Below are 9,182 nucleotides of genomic sequence, written 5' to 3'. Positions count from 1 at the left end.
AGAAGGAAAACTTATGGGAAAGTTTTACAAGACACAAGCTTAACAGGACTTGCATCAGTTTGTCACTGATACAATAGCTCAAATTGATCTTTTTTATCCTTCTTCCAATATTTTGTATTGTGAGCTTCCTTCTTTTATCACTGATATGGTAAAAGTGATGTAAAACAGTTGATAATGGGAATTTGAATGACTTAAAGGATGTGGCAGGGAAATAGGGGGGAGAGGAAACAAGATGATAAATGCGGGAGAAAAAAGTTTAAAGAGTAATACATAATACATAAGTAATAGATATGTTACAGCTGACAGGCAGATGTGCAAAGAGAACGCGTAGATACAAAGGAAAAGTACACTGAAAGTATCTGTAAAGTAGCATGATGAACCTGATCAGAATGGAGCTAACATAGAATGAGATAGCTTTGATCCCATTTCCAAATTATTTACTCTTGCCCTAAGAAATCTTAAAGAGGTTACTTAATCTACTACATTCTCTGCCTATAAAATTAGAAAGAATACTTATGCCATAGGCGAGTTGGGAATACAAAAATCTGTAAGTAGTTTAGACCTATTAGGTTCCATGCACTGAAAATGAGATCCACACAATTGCTTCCAAACACACATCCTCGTACAGCTGGGGCTGCATACATTTGCTATGCAATGCTGTAGCTTACCCCTTCTTCCCTCATCTCACTGGAAGGCAGACTCCTCGGCTACAGTCCCAGCCTGAAACCTCTCCTACAACATCTGAGCCAAGGCACCTTGCTACATGACCTCTGGCATGAGGACATGCCACATGTTGTTCATTTGAGGGGGTCTCGCATGTTGCCAGAAAAGAGCTGAGAGGTCTGAGCTGGAAGATTAGATGCCTAAGAGCTGGAGGAAGTCCTAGGTAGATGGAAGCACCTTCTCAATCAACTATTTGGCTAGACTGGTAACATCCAGAAAAACTCAAATTGCTGATTCATCCTTTTTGACTGGGGCTAAACAAACGAGTGAACAAGTCTGGCTTGTTAAAAAAGTGTTGTCTCTTACTTTTCCTGAGGCTTTTCCAATTTGGTAGTGATGTCTTGCTCTATCACATCTTACTGCATTTTTTTGCTGGAAAAACAAGACTGAAAGAGAAATTAAAAAGAAAATACTGAAAGGAAAATGCAAATTAAACATTTTATACAGAAAGTATGCAAATGTAGTACACATGGTTGTACAAACTGGCTGTCAAATAGCAAACAGTATTCATAGCAGAAAACATAAACAGATGTACTCAAAACAACTGCAGAAGAATGCAAACACTAAACCATTACATAGCTAGCAGAGGAGTAATAACGAGAACAAAAGAGATATTGTTAATGCAAATGATGGAGTAGGAAAAATTATAAACAAAGTCACACACTGGAAGAACACCAAAATAAGTACGGAGTGAATGAGTTCAATTCCAAACAAACAAACAAACAAACAAAAAAAAAAAACCCACCCAGACCTGGAAATGTAAACAAAGAGAATACCAAGAGGAGAAAATGTCACCTAAAACATGAGAAAGATGTTACACAGAAAAGACTAACAATGAAACAAAAAAAGACTAATGATGTCCAGAGGCCAACAGGTGGCTGATCAAATTAATGGCTCTTAGAGGGAGGACATCCAGTCCTGTTCCACCTTTCCAGCTTCTTTTACTTCTTTCTCCCACATCTTTCTTGTGTTGTCTCTGGTGCTTATCTGATCTCAAGGTCAGGCAATTAAACTCCCTAACCTGGCAAAAATATTCACCTCTGGGAGGTGGGCAGGGGTAATTATCTGCTGTTTTGTGCAGTTGAATAGGTTTGCCATGTAGTCAGATGAGTTCCAGAGGTGGCTCAGGGTAAGCTGTGGGATCACATGGCCAAGAGCAGACAGACAGTTAAAGAAGGGGATGGGGGAGAAGGGAGAAACCCATCTTGGCAGCATCGAGCTGTTAATTTAGCTTATGACATCTCCTGAAGCCATAGAGCTAGTCTTCTAAACTAACCATCAAAGATACATACTTAAAGCTAGACGGTAAAAAATCTGGCACTGCCTACTAGATTTCTTCTGCACTTTGCAAACTGTTATCTTCAGAGTCTCATGCCTTTTGTATTCATAGTATCCTCATATCATCCCCCAGAAGGTTTGACTAAAGTAAAATTTGTAATATCCTCAACTCCCAACTCTCTTTTCTACTTTGTTCCACAGCACTCCTTTCACATAGTATCCTAAGGACTATACTTTTCCAAAAGGAAGCTAGCATTAGATCTGCACACCTATGATTTTTATTGCAAATCCCATTATGCTTTTGAGTTTTATTTTTAACACTTAAATTATGCAAATAAATTAGAATCTCAATTTCAAATTTTAATTTCTCCATGGTGTTCATCATTTTCTTGTTTATAGAGACTTTGTTCATACATAAAAGACTTCAATGCTTCCCATGTAGACTACTTTATTTCTTGATACATCTTCATCAGGGAAGTCTTTTTATGGTATTCAGACTAAACATAGCCTAATGTTAACTCTTAATTATTTCTATTTCTACTATCGTGGTTGCTTGTGCCTATTAAATGAAGTCTGAGCAAAAGGTGAAACAAGGATTCTACTGCCTATAGGTAGAGATGTACAGACAAGTTCCTAGAGGGTGAGCTAGGGTGTGATCACACAGTACATCACATGCTCTGCAGAAACCATCTGCAACTTGCTCTCTCTCTTTTATTACACGCCGTTCTTACACAAAGCAGACTTTATGACACTATTAGCCAACAGTAGCTTGTGTAAAATATACAGAAATGCAGACTGAATTCAGAATTCAGATGCCCCTTGTACATTCAGATTCTCTTTCTGGGATTTACAACTTTTAAATATTCTTAGATAGTAGATGCACTTAAAAAAAAAAAACCTTCATGTGGTAAATCTATTAAAATCTCTGTTTTTTAATCCTTCCTTAAAAAATTGCCCTCTCTTAGTCTCAAAACCATTTTTTTTTTCCTAGGGAAAGGAGTTATCTTCTACATTTCTCTTGATAGTCAACATCTTTCTAGTGATAAGAGTCCTTGACATAGTATTTCAAGTACATACGCACCTGGCAATAGACTACATATGTGAAAAAAATCTTGTGATTAGCAAAAATAACATCTGGCAGAGTAAATTCATTTTGGAACAGTCTTCCAAAAAATAAAAATAAAAAAAAAAGCCCTTGGAAGTGGATTTCTGTTTCAGAGCAGGAAGGAGCCATTCTGCTGGGGCACTCTTAGATTGTTACATGCCAGTTCCTCTGAAAATCTAAGCATTCAGCACATACCTAGTTTTCAGCTTGGGAGTGGTCATATTAAAGTCAATAAGAGTAAATAACATACACAGCAGTTATGCAGGAACAAAGTCCTTGCACAGTTAGGGATTTTCGTTGTTTTGTAACATACATACTTGATAGACAAATGACTATGAGAAACAACTTATTTATCCTGTGAAAATAAAACATGGCACTACGTATGTACTCTCTCTACACACTCTCTCTGACAGTGAATGTGTGTACACGTACGTGTGTATATACACACATGCATATAAACTGTTACCGTACGGTGAGTGGTTCCTTGTACTTATTGAACAAAAGGTGAAATGACGATTCATTAGCTCATTAGATCTTTGCTGGACATGTATGACCTTCACAGGATTCTAGTGAACAAATGAATAATGCAGTTTATATGAGACAGAAATGCCAGAGGCAATGAAACAGTTGTGTTGCATAAAACTGAAAGCAAAGGGAGAAAGCTGCGTGTCATCTGCAGTACCTGCCCGGTTCACCACGAGCAACAGGGTGAAAGATGGAGAGCTGTGAAGGCATGAACATGTCGGCAAAACGAGTTTCCCAGGGATTATTTTTTTTTTTTTCTCTAAATGTAATGCTTCATATTAGGAAGTCCAACTCCAAGGCAATGTTTAAACTCCTGCAGAAAGCTGTCCATGATAAATACCTGACATTGTAGACTGAGTTCAGAAGAAGTTCATTTATAGTGGAATGTTTAAGAGATGTAGTGAGCCTTCACCTTCTTTGGCTTCTTTGAAGTTGCCCCAAATTAAACTCATCTACAAAAATCTGACCTGCACTACCTTGCTCGTTATCTATAAATGGTAAATACATAACTAATGTGACATATATTTAGAGTGCTGATGCTAACACAACAAATAATGATACAGTAGACCAGATAATATTCTTTCAGAAAGTAACAAATTATCAAAGATGATAAAATAGAGGTATTTAAGATATCAATAATTTTAAAAATTAAAGCTTGCATTACAGATGAAAAGATGTTAGACTTCAAAGTGTATTTGTAATTTGTTATAAGTCTGAGTCTACAATATGGGGAGAAACTAGAACAAAAAAAGCCCTTTTGTTCTGTGGGATTCTAAGACATCTTAAGATAGCCTCTGGGCTCATTTCTGAAAGTGAGGATTATAAGTGATAGACACAAACAACCATTTATTTGTAATCTTCTCTGTAAATGTCATAAGTAATAGCATGGAATTCAAAGCTGAGCTCCAAGATATGTTAAAATCAAGTACCTAAAGAAAAGAAAAAGGAGTAATTCACTCCGAAGACTTATTATTTTTTAGTTTTCAAGATGATTTATCCACCTAAACAAATATAAAATGTATTTTTAAAATATGTATGCAATTTACCACTCAGCAGCGTATTTTCCATTATAAAGCTAACTGGGGGAAATGACTGCTGTTTGTTTGAGATTGTTTTGTAATAATTCTCTGCTATTGTTAAAGACTTATTTAGATGTTTTGCAAACAAAAACTTAAATTTTCGCCTTAGGACTTCTGGTTTTAGAAGTGGGAAAGTTTGTCTGTAAACTCAACTATTTATATACTTAATTCTTTGTTCACTCTAACTATATATTGAGAAAATTTTAATTTGTAAATTTTAATTTATTATTTTAATGGAACTTTCTCTGTTATTCTTTCTCCATTTTTAACATAAGGGACTCAGTCTAGCAGCCCACATGCAAACCTAATAAGCTGACTTCCATACTAGTTTAAGACCTTCCTGAAATGCCAATTTCATAAAAAACCCAGCTAAGTCCTTTAATACTAATATTTTGCCTATCTATGTTGGTATTTTGTGTTACAGCTATACTGGGACCTAGAAAGGGTAATGCATTATTATTCTTTTTAAATCCTTACCCTAACACTTTCCGTGTGACCTTGGGTACCTCCCTTCACCTTCCATTTTCCTATCTGTAAACTGAGAGCAACAACAGAGACTGCTACCACAGATAGCACGGCCTCTGCGCGCTGGGCAGGCGGTTTTCAGCCCGCATGTAGCTCACTAAGGCAGCATCTGTAATCCATTCTTAACTTTGGCTTGCATTTTGAGAAATGACGGAATTACTACAGAAACATTTTGTATTAAATACAAAACTGAACTCTTTGTCCAGAATCATCAGTCATCTAAAGTTTCTAGGAACACAACCTCCGCTCAGAAAAAGATACAAAAATCTCCTCCCGAGACATATGTGATGTTGGGAGTGGTTAAAGAAATGCACTCCTGACCCACAGCTTATAACCTGAGGCAGCAGATTGGGTTACTTCGTATCATTGCCTAGCTTGTATAACTGGTCATAAAACTATAGCCTCTTAAAATTCCTGCCACCCTTCTTGTTTCCATGAACACCTGCAGTCCTGGTTTCCATAGGCCAATAATACATAGAGTATAGAAATACTTCTTTACTTTCACTGCTCTTTTTTTTCCTCATGATAGAATGGATCCTTTTTAGTTCTAACTGCTACCAGTGTAAAAAGGCCATTTTTAATTTCCTGAGTCTCTTTTTACACAGGTCAAAATCTTTCTTCTTTACAGAAAAAAAAGATATATACATTTATCTTACACTGGTTTATTTGCTATCATGTAAGCATTAATTACACAATCTGAGTGAATGTTTAAACAACAGATGTTAGACAGAGATAGATAATTAACTATTCCAAGCAGCTCATGAGTGTTAAAGAAAAAGAGATAAAACCTTCGGTTTTCCTGTCACTGTATTTTTTTTTTTTTTTTGGTAATTACTACGCATTTAATAGTGCTCTTTGAAAAATGAATAAACTATAATATTAATCAAAGTATGGAAAGTTGCTAGCTTAGGAGGCTAATATTTATCCTCTGATTCAAAGACAAACCAGATTGTGTTTTTCTTTTCTCTGTGGCCTACTTTACAAAAATAAAATGATGTTAGGTGAACTCCCTTATCACAGTTTCAATCCATAACTAGGGATCAGAAATACCAGCATACATATCCTTAAACAGGAATGAGTATTTTAACAAGACTGAGCTATTTTGAATGTGGAAAATGGGAGAAGTAGCAAGAAGAGGAAGTGGGTTTGGCAGCAAAGGTGAAAATAAAGGCTGTTTATACTTTGCCTGAAAGTAGAAAACTTCACTTCCAAAGCTCATGCACAAGTTGTGTGTGTTTAATTTTGCCTGTAAATGTAGAAAAGAAGGGATTTCCCTGGCACGCAAAAAGGAATGACAATCTGAGACACTGAGGTGTGTACCTATTCACCACTGTCTCACTATCCTCAGTCATACTGAAGAAGAGCTAGGAATGAATCCTCCTGACACCAGATTCCCCAGATGAGGCACCGCATCAGAGCAGGGAGGTCCAGGACAGGACGAAGGCACCTGGCAGCTCCCTGGCCTGCCATGGCGGAGTTCCAGCTCTTTCAGCAATGGTGTTTCCACGCTGTGTCGTAAATATTTAGGAACTAAGTGACAATAATAGCAGCTGAAGCATGGATAGGGACACCCTTCTGCCCCTAATGCAAGGAGGAATGTCTGTGAGAAGAAACTGTAAAAAACAGACCACACTATCAGGTCACCTCAGGCAGCTCTCTCACCTGTTGGGAAAAAGGATGGGAAAATGCTCTGTGAGATCTTAAACAGTTTCATTCCCTTTGATATAGCTGAATACATACGGATAATACCAACTGCTTAAAGCATTAAAGCACTTTTATCTCCCTAGGAAACTGGCTGTGTGCCTAAAATTATTTGTACATGTATACAGTATACAGGAACAAGAAAACTCATAATTTTTAATGAATGCAACGTGAATTTGATGCTTGGGAAATGCATCATGATGATTTCAAACACATACCAAGTGTTTTGGTTTTTGTGCTCAGGACACTAAATATTTAACCTTGTTCAGTTAATTGCATTCCACTAAATGAAATGAAAGATCATATCACCTGTCCAGTTTCTGATAGAGTTATTTAATTTTCTGGTTAGCTCCAGTGAAAGGTCAGCGAGCCAAAGCACAGGAAATTCACAATGCAGCCTATGATAACACTGTTCTGATCAGAACAGGGTACACTTTCCTAGCTCCTTCTCTTTTAGAATGCCATGCATTTCCAACATCAAAAATGTAAAAATTAATTTTCTGTATGTTGTATCAGAGAAAGCAAATTATCTTCCTGTGTTTCAAAGGCAGAGAAACTGCAACAAAATAATTAAAGACTTAATGAAAGAAAAAGGGAAGATGTAGGAGAAAGACTCCAAAGTTCCCAGGAAAATTCACATGTGGATAATTCTATGTTTACAAATAACTATAGATGTTATTCCAGATAGAACAAATGTTGATCTGGATATGCCTGGCACCTGAGTGTTGAGCTTTCTTAACAATTTTGCATTTACTTCCGTGAACAGCAACCAAGCATTTGTAAGTTTGGTTCATATTGTGTATAGATGTTAAAACTGTAAGGAGAATTTGCTGCTATGTACACTATTTTGGCATCATCAGGCACAACAAGTTGCTTCTTCTGTGCTGAAAATCAAGTTTGATATAATTCCATTCTTGACATAAAAAGCAGTTTCAAACACTGAATGCATGATTTGCTGCCACTTTGACAACAGTACACATCAGATCTTCGAACCATGTTTGAACCCAGCCAGAGAAAACCAGCTCAATTTTTTGCAAACATCAAATTTACTTCTAAGAGCCATTTTTTTTCTTGAATCAAAAAAATGAATATACTTGCAATATTTCCTAATTCTATTTTTAAAATACAGTTTATATGCTATAGACAATTCTTTACAATTGTAAAATGCAGGAGCTAAAGCAGTTGGGGCCCAAAGCTGAAATCTCTTGGCCATGTCATTAATCCCATATTAGTCAGCAGGATTATTCACGTAAGATCCATCAAGTACTTCGAGCTGAGTTTCACTTTGTATGGACAAGAACTCTGTATAAAATGTGTCACAGTAAGTGCTGTTATTCTTTTCCTGCATACACTTATGCCAACTTGAAAGCTGTTTTATTCTTTTTCAGACGCAATACTAAATTTACATGGAACACGAACTTCAGTCAAAAAGCAATAATCTTGAGATCTTAAAAAGCAAAAATAACATAGCTTTTCTTTGAGAATTCTCCCTTTATGTAAAGTTGCCTGCTAAAAGGCCTCTCTGCATAACGTGGCACTTGAGGCCCATAGGCATTACTGAACGACTAATTGGCTTTATCCTGTGTGTGTTGGTGTTTCCATTGATGCTGATCTGCCAAGGCCCTGGGGGCACTGATAAGCTTTAATGGCCCTGACCAGCCTCACCTGGGGCCTCCATTCTCCACCCCTTCCCACAGGTCCTGGAGCTCTATTTAATCTCAGGCCTGGGCCTCCAAACCTCTCTTGAGCTGTGCTGTAGGGAGTGCTGGTCTCCAGTGTGCTTCTGCCTCCTGCTTTGTTGCTGGAGCGCTGCCTGCTTGCTGCTGGACTGTGCCCGAGTGTGCTTGCCCTTGCTGGACCTGACTTGCAGATTGACTTCCTGGCTTAATGTTGGACCTGCCCTGTCACCACCAACTTGCTGATGACCTGGACTCTCAGTTGACTGCAGTTGCCCTCCCTGGCCTGTTCCCCTTTTCTCGCTTGAGGACTCTGGGATGAGGTACTGGCTGGTGAGGCTGCTGACCTTGTTACTGTGCTCTGCCCCTAGCTCCCCATGGGGAGCAGGCAGCCCTTTCTGTGCCCTCTTGGGAACCTACATGCCAGCAATGGGTGAGAGGAGTATTAATAACCCATGAAGAGACAGGAATCTTGGATTTTTCATGTTATGGTGACAATCGCCTAAAGAGCAAAGTAAGGGCATGTAATGCAAGATAGCAGTAATGCTATTTTTCTTTGGCCCAGCCCTT

This window comes from Rhea pennata, chromosome 13 (assembly GCF_028389875.1).
Source record: "Rhea pennata isolate bPtePen1 chromosome 13, bPtePen1.pri, whole genome shotgun sequence".
NCBI classification, from domain to species: domain Eukaryota; kingdom Metazoa; phylum Chordata; class Aves; order Rheiformes; family Rheidae; genus Rhea; species Rhea pennata.
The sequence above is the reverse complement of the archived record's forward strand: the minus strand, read 5'-3'. Positions refer to the sequence as shown.